The 8,149-nt window shown below is 39.5% G+C and overlaps 1 non-coding gene across 1 annotated transcript; it reads left to right on the top strand.

Moving 5' to 3' along the window:
* Positions 1-4,612: 4,612 nt before the first annotated feature.
* TRNAA-AGC (transfer RNA alanine (anticodon AGC)) lies at positions 4,613-4,684 on the top strand. Its single transcript has one exon. It is a non-coding gene; the product is annotated as a tRNA-Ala (tRNA).
* The last annotated feature ends 3,465 nt before the right edge of the window (positions 4,685-8,149 follow it).

Genomic DNA, 8,149 nt, shown 5'->3' with positions numbered 1-8,149 from the left:
ATGGGATATAAAGGTTCTTGTGATGAATTCTCAGATCTGTCCCTGCACGCTTACAGAATATGCTCTCATGTATCTTTTGACTCTGCAAGAACCTGGAAATGACCTAGAGAAATTCTCCCTTTTGGAGAATTAGAAAGGAGAATTTCTGGATTAAAAGCATCATTTTTAGGAGATCACTATGTGCTTTTTGCCTCAAGAGGCAAGTATATGACAAAAGAATTCAGGTCATCCTAATAAAAAAGTCCAAGAGCGAAGATGTCTGAGACAAGGAAGGACATCGGTCACTGACCACACAGGTTTTGTTCCGGATCCTAAATACTATGTGAATATTTTACAATGTAATCTGGTTGGCATTAGGTTTTTGTTTATTTTTCTCATCGACTAAACATAAAATACAGGTTGGTCCAGTTGTGTTAGTCATAAAATACATCAACTGATCTTAGTTAAATAGTTTTAAAGCTAAGAATTTTCTCTGTGTGGAAGATAATCTCTTTTAGTTAATGTTTCCAGACACCCTCGAATGAGCAGTGCATATCAGTGTTTGAGAAATCCAAATGAAAGAAGTTATTTTATCTTCATAGCAGCTAGGATAATTTATCTTGCTAACAAACAGAAGAAGTGAGGAATTCTACTTTAGATTTTGATTAGAATGTAAGGACGCATTGAATGGAAGGAATTCAAAACCACCATCATCAACAGATCAGAATGTAACCAATGTAACAAGCAACGCTTCTTGAACTTTCAGACCCAAGTTTTCCCGGTGCTCAATATGGTTGAAATTCTACGGGCTGAATGAATGAAAATATGTACCTTATTATCCAGAAGGTCACCTCAACTGCTGTAATCAGATACGTTAGGGAAATTGGAGATCATTTGCCAGAAACATCCCTCAACGTTTGCACCGAATCTCTGAAAAGCTTTGCGGGATAGCCAATTCCACACACTCAGGTCAACTGTTTTCTTCTAAACCTTTGAAGTCATCCAGTTTTACTAAACATGAAACCCATGTATTGCAAATGATTTCTTTTCCTCCTTGATGATGTTGGCGATATTCTCAAGAATACTGTGCCAAGACAAGCCGAAAGAAGAAAATCCTTAAAGATGGTCTTCCCTATCACTCACTCGGTGGGCACCATTTGCTCCTGAGGTCACAGGGCTGAAAAAATGAAAAGAGAAAATATGCATTGAAAGCCTGGAGGTGGCAGGAACTGTGATTATCAGAGAGAAAACTAAAGTCAAGAGAGAGAAATAACCTGCCCGAGATCATGTAACCGGGAAGGGCCAGGGCCAAACTGAACACAGGCACCTTTAATGATGAAACAGTACCACTTCTTGGAACAGAGCTTATGAAAAAAAATGGAGCCTAGAAAGAATAGAAAATGGTTGAATAACATAAGACTCATGTGGACGAAGAAGGTCATTTGCCATATCAGTAAATAAAGGATGTTGTGACCATCAAGCCACCCCCACTGTGCACCCTGAGGGGACTCAGGATGGAGAAAAACAGGATACTGGCCCTGGAGAGTTAAGATGCATATCAAAGGAATGATTTCAATGAGCCCAGACTCTTACATCTTCCCATACACAGAAAAGTGCCAAATTCATTAACTTGAAGTGTTTGGGGTTTTTTCTTTAATTAACAGTTATCTTTTGATGTTCTGACTATCTGGTTTTTGTTGCAAAAACTCCTATGTATCCTGGCTGTTCCCTGACCTCTTCAGAACAGTTCCTCAGAGCTATCTGAGAGGCTGTCTCCTGGGCTTCTGTCCTCGGTAAGTCCGCCAAATAAAACATCATTCTCAACTTTTAGGTCGTGCTTTTTTTTTTTTTTTTTTAGTCGACCCTGGGGTTACCACCTATCACATCCAAGGAAAAACAGCAATCAAGAAGTCATGAGCTGGTGGCTTTGTCTCTTTCTCTTTTATTTCTTCCACCTGTTTCAGCCCATCAGTTCTAGCATTTGTCCCCAGCCTCCCTGTTAACCCATTCACTCCCTGCTTCTCTATTCATACTTCATGTCACCTACCCACTTACTTTTAACACAGAGACCCACCCCACACCATACTAGTTGTTAGGAAGATGTGTCAATTGCAAAATGCCACTTAAATGTGAGGCATTTCATAATATTTAATTTACATTAAATAGTATTACTTTTTATACTAACTTGATGTCACATCCTGTCCTACCACCCTGCCTGGAATGGCCTACGACTCCTTAAGGATCAGAAGAGATGGGACCTTATTTACCATCTTAATATTTTTAAGTGTACCGTTCAACCAACCTCCAGGACTTTTTCATCTTGCAAAACCAAACAACAACTCCCCATGCCCACTTCCCCTCAGTCTGGTGGCCACCATTCGACCTTCTGTCTATGAATTTGACAACTCTAGATCTCTCATCTAACATACATACAGTATTCATCTTTTTGTGACTGGCCTGTTTCACTTAGCATAATGTCCTCGAGGTTCAGCCGTGTTGTAACATGTGTTGGAATATCCTTCCTTTTTTAAGGCTAAATAATACTCCATTGTATGGATATACTGAATTTTGTGTATTCATTCATTCACTGATGGACATTTAGGCTGCTTCCACTTATTTTTACAGCTTTTTAAAGTCAGTGACATCACCAGCTCACGCAAAATGAAAGAACGCCCACCCTTTTTGACCTGCTTCCTACTCTGCACTGTCATCTGCGTGTCAGAGGCTGACCCTCCTCCCACTCTTTCTCCTAGGCCCTCACTGCTGTGTCTCCCTTCCTCCCTCAGCATGCATCCTTGCTCCCTGTCTTTCATTTTTTAAATGTTTAATTGAGATATAACTGGCATATAACATTGTGTAAATTAAAGGTGACATGTTGATTTGGTACATTTATATATAGCAATATGATTATCCCTGTAGCATTAGCAAACACCTCTATCATATCACATAATTTTCATTTCTTTTTTGTGGTGAGAACAATTAAGATGTAGTCTCTTAAAAGGAACACTTGTACACTGTTGGTGGGAATGTAAATTGGTACAGCCATGATGGAAAACAGTATTGGAGGTTCCTCAAAAAGCTAAAAATGGATTTTTATTTGATCCAGCAATTCCACTGCTGGGTATATATCCAGAGAAGACGAAAACACTAATTTGAGAAGATACATGCACCCCAATGATCATAGCAACATTTACTAAACAGTAACATTGGCTATTTACAATAGCCAAGATACGGAAGCAAACTAAATGTCCATCGACAGATGAATGAATAAAGATGTGGTGTATATAACGGAACACTACTCAGCCATAAAAAGAATAAAATTTTGCCATTTACAACAACATAGATGAACCCGGAGGATATTATGCTTAGTGAAATAAGTCAGGCAGAGAAAGACAAATACTGTATGTTAGCCCTTCTATGTGGAATCTGAAAAATAAAGCAAACAAATGAATGTAACAAAACAGAAGCAGATTCACAGATATAGAGAACAAACTAGTGGTTACCAGTGGGGAGAGGGAAGCGCAGAGGGGCAGGATAGGGGTAGGAAATTAAGAGACACAAACTGGTATGTATAGAATAAATAAGCTATAAGGATATATTGCACAGCACAGGAAATATCGCCAATATTTTATAATAACTTGAAATAGAGTATCATCTGTAAAAATTTTGAATCACCATATTATACACCTGAAACTAACATAATATTGGAAATCAACGATACTCCATTCTCAGCAACTTTGAAGTTTATAATACGGTATTGTTGCCTAGAATTTCTATACTGTGTGAGCCTTTCCTTTTAAACACCAGACTCTAACCTTGGGCTCCTGGAAGACTCTGTCACTGTTCCTTTTTCTGCTGAGAAACACATCATAGTCTCTACCAGTTCCCCAAAGCTGCTGGTTCCTAGGCCAAAAGGTCCAGCTAAGGCCTTTCCAGGGCCTGACTTCTCCTAATGTGGCCTCCTGCTGCCACCTGCTGGCTGTAGTCATCAACGCATCTATGAGCCTATTTCCTGCTCTAGGGGTTAGCCCTTCCCATCCCGTCCTCCGTCACGGGATAAAACATCCCAATACTTTAATTTTTTCCCCTTCAGTGTATTCACCCTGTCCTGTTTTTAAAAGAAAGACCCTTTAGAAAATCCAGGTGCAGGTTACACACAGTCTCAATAGCCTTGTCCAAATATAGAGGAAAAAAATCTCCCTTCTGTATTTGGGCACTTCATTTTGCAAAGGGACAGAGAAAATTCCCAAAGTGTATATCAGTTCTCCTTATTTCTCTGGAAGCAGTTATATTATATTCAAGCAAGTTGAATTATGGGTAAATACGTAAAATACCAAATACCAAATACCAACTTTTCTCTGAAACTCATAAAATGTTTCCGAAATCTTCTGAAAACATTTCAAAATAAAACAAGGTAGTTTATTGTTAACACAGACATAAGAATGAAACCTATAGAAATACAACAAGAATTACTTTGTAGACTCTTGGACTTTTTGAAATAAGGTGAGCCAAGAATGGAGGGTAGATCTTCTGTTTATGGACGAAACTAATTTTTGAATGGGCAAAACTGAAAACACATAAAGGCTCAAGCCCAGGTGTTGGGGGTAAGGGATTAAAACTGTGTTGCTGGAGAGGGGGTATAGCTCAGTGGTAGAGCGCATGCTTAGCATGCATGAGGTCCTGGGTTCAATCCCCAGTACCTCCACTAGCAAAAAAAAAAAAAAAGTAAAAATAAATAAGTAAATAAATGTTTGAAAAAAACAAATAAAACTGTGTTGCTGACGATACCTTTATACATTATAAAATGTTTATTTCACCTTCTCCCTGCTTCCTGCTTTACCTCCCCACTTCATGTTGGACTTATTGTCTCCAGCACCTGCACGTGATAGGTGTCTATCGTGTTAGGACATCCTGTCATGACAGGTGTGGTCAGTGGCACTGGATATATTTTTTAAGGATGGTGTAAGGGTTGAGGTGAGAGGTGGGTATTAAGAGTTGATGGTAGAGTCCAGGTAATGTTCCGAGAATTCAGCCTTGGGAAAGATGGTGGTTTTCTTGTGGCGAGGGAAAAGGAATTAGATTACAGTCTAATCTAAGGAGCAGGAAGGGAAGGAGCCAGATTCCAGTTAGTGAAGGCTTCAGAATTTGTTTTGATAGGAGGGAGCTAGAGTGGCAATCTGTAGTGAAGGAAGGTCTTCTAGGATTCCAGTGTAGAGCTGAATTTGTCTAGCCATTTGTATAAAATTGAGAAAATGTTGATCATCATTCCAAAAAAAAAAAAATAGGAGGAACTGATGAGGTTAAAGGAGGGGGCTTCAGTTCCTCCACTGGTCACTGTATTCTGCTGCACTGTACTGTCGACTGAAGAAAAATGCACAATCTAAGAGTTGTAAGTTATGTGTTATTCGGGGACCTTGCTGGGAACTATAGCCCAGGAGACAGCCTCTCAGATAGCTCTGCAGAACTGCTCCAAAGAGGTAAAGGAGAAGCCAGTATATATAGATGTGTTGAAAAAAAAAATGTAGTCTAATATCAAAAGATTATTGTTAGCCACACACACAAAAAGACATCTCAAGTTAATGAATTTAGCGCTTTTCTACACACAAGAAGATGCAAGAGTCTGGGTCATTAAAATTATTCCGTAGAGATGCATCTTAACTATCTAGGGCCAGTATCCAGGTTTTTTCCATCCTGAAGTCCCCGCAGTGTGCACTGTCGGGCAGAGAAAGAGGGGTAGCTGCAGTGGCTGACTGTGGGCAACATTTGTTGTTTACTAGAATGGAGAGCAACATTGTTGGTCTGTGCTGCTCTGGTCAGAAGTAAAGGTGAGAAATTGAACTCAGTTCCAAGCAAGAGGTCAGTGAAACATCCCTGGGTGTGTAGATATTCCCCTTCTAGCTAGGTTGAGCTAAAGAAATACATTAAAATGACATAAAACTTGTGTTGGCTGAAGCCTTAGCGCTCTCCTGGGACTCTGGAGCCATACCAAGATTGTGGGTGGGAGGACATAGAAAACAAACTCGTTATCAGGGAGGAAAGTAGGGGCAGGGATAGATTAGGAGTTTGGGATTAACAGATACACAGTACTATACATAAAATAGATAAACAACAAGGACCTACTGTATAGCACAGGGAGCTATATTCAATTTCTTGTAATGAGCCATAATGGAAAAGAAACTGAAAAAATATATATGTATGTATGTGTATGTATAATTGAATAGCTTTGCTGTACACGTGAAACTAACATTGTAAATTGACTACACTTCAATAAAAAATAAGAATTGAAAAGAAGGATTGTGAGTGGGGAGTCAACCTGTAGATGTTGCTCTGCAAGGTGAGAAAAGAAGGTCTTTGAGGACAGTATGGAGGTTCCTTAAAAAGCTAAAAACAAACTTACCATATGATCCAGCAATCACACTCCTGGGCATATATCCAGAGGAAAATATAATTTGAAAAGACATATGCACCCCAGTATTCACAGCAGCATTGTTTAAAATAGCCAAGACATGAAAACAACCTAAATGTCCATCAACAGATGACTGGATAAAGGAGTAGTGGTATATATATAATGGAATACTACTCAGCCATAAAAAAGAATAAAATAATTTCATTTGCAGCAACATGGATGGGCCTGGAGATCATCATTCTAAGTGAAGTAAGCCAGAAAGAGAAAGAAAAATACCATATGATATCATTTGTATGTGGAATCTTAAAAAAAAAGACACAAAAGAACTTATTTACAAAACAGAAACAGACTCACAGACATAAAAAACAAACTTATGGTTACGAGGGGGGAAGTGGGTGAGAAGGGATAAATTGGGTATTTGGAATTTGCACCTCTTGGGGAGTGATGGCAATGTTAGCTATCTTGATTGTGGTGGTGGTTTCATAGGTGTATACATCTATCAAAAATTCATCAAATTGTACATCTGAAATATGTGTAGTTTACTGTACTGAAATTATACCACAATAAAGTTGTTTTAAGATAAAAAGGAGAAGGTCTTTGGTAAATGTTATTGTGAAAATGCCATAACGGAGTTGATACTTTCAGGTGGAGGGGCCAGGGGGCTCAGCCCACACATCGTCAGGTGAACTTGCACTTCACACAGGAATCTGTTGATGCCACCAGGGGAAAATATGCTAGTAGCTGAAATCAGCATGAGACAACTGGAGAAATACTGTCAAATCCTAATACAATAAGAACAATTATTGATCAAGTTCAATACCACAAAAAAGTGTCAATCCCTGGTCAATAACTCAGTGATTTTGAGCACTTATTAAGTTGTATACGTCCTCTGCTTTAGCATACATTGTTTTATTTAATCCTCACAACAATCCTATGAACTCTGTAGCGTAGCATCATAGCAGCAGCAGCAGCAGCATCGGGAAAGTGAAGTTCAGGAAATTAACATTCCTGTTGACAAGGTTCCTGGGATCCAAACTCCAGCAGTCAAACTTCAGAGCTCATGCTCTTAAACACAGTGCTGCTTTGCCTTCTGAGGCCCCTATGTTTAGTTATCAAACTGTAAAGGTGCTGTAAAAGTTCATCATGATAAAATGTCTGCATGTGCACCTCACTTTGGCATAAGCATTCATGGTGACATCATTGGTTACCTACCCAGCATCCATCCCCTATCCTGCTTCTTGAAGGAACCCAATCTTACTTAAGTATCTGCCTCTTTATGCTAAGCCCATGTAATTTGGGTGAAGGTGATTCAACCTGAAGTGTGGGTCCTGAGAAGTCTAAGCCAGTTGTGCTAATTCCTTTGCCCTCACCAGGGATGGGAAATCCCAGGCTTAAATCAATCAATCCCGCGTTTCCTCCAGGAAACTGTTATTGCTCCAGAGGTGGGTTTGTGACCCAAACTGGCTCAAAAGTTGTCAAGTAGAGAACATTTATTATTTGGTTTGATTAAAAACATCCTCTCTCTCTCTCCCCAGCCTCTCTCAGTCTCTGCCTTTGTTACTTACACACACATTGACAGCTGTCAAAATGAGATTGCACCTTGCATCACCCATTCTAAGAAAGAGCTGAAAAACTGAACCTATATGGACCCTTCCAACTGAAAACTTCGCAGCAGTTACACAGAAAGAAAACTGCAGCCTGGCACAGGACCATAGTCTTGTCCCATTGTCTTGTCCTTGCTGGATGACAACTCCAGTGCTGCTT

This window comes from Camelus dromedarius, chromosome X (assembly GCF_036321535.1).
Source record: "Camelus dromedarius isolate mCamDro1 chromosome X, mCamDro1.pat, whole genome shotgun sequence".
Taxonomy (NCBI): domain Eukaryota; kingdom Metazoa; phylum Chordata; class Mammalia; order Artiodactyla; family Camelidae; genus Camelus; species Camelus dromedarius.
The sequence above is the reverse complement of the archived record's forward strand: the minus strand, read 5'-3'. Positions and strand labels throughout refer to the sequence as shown.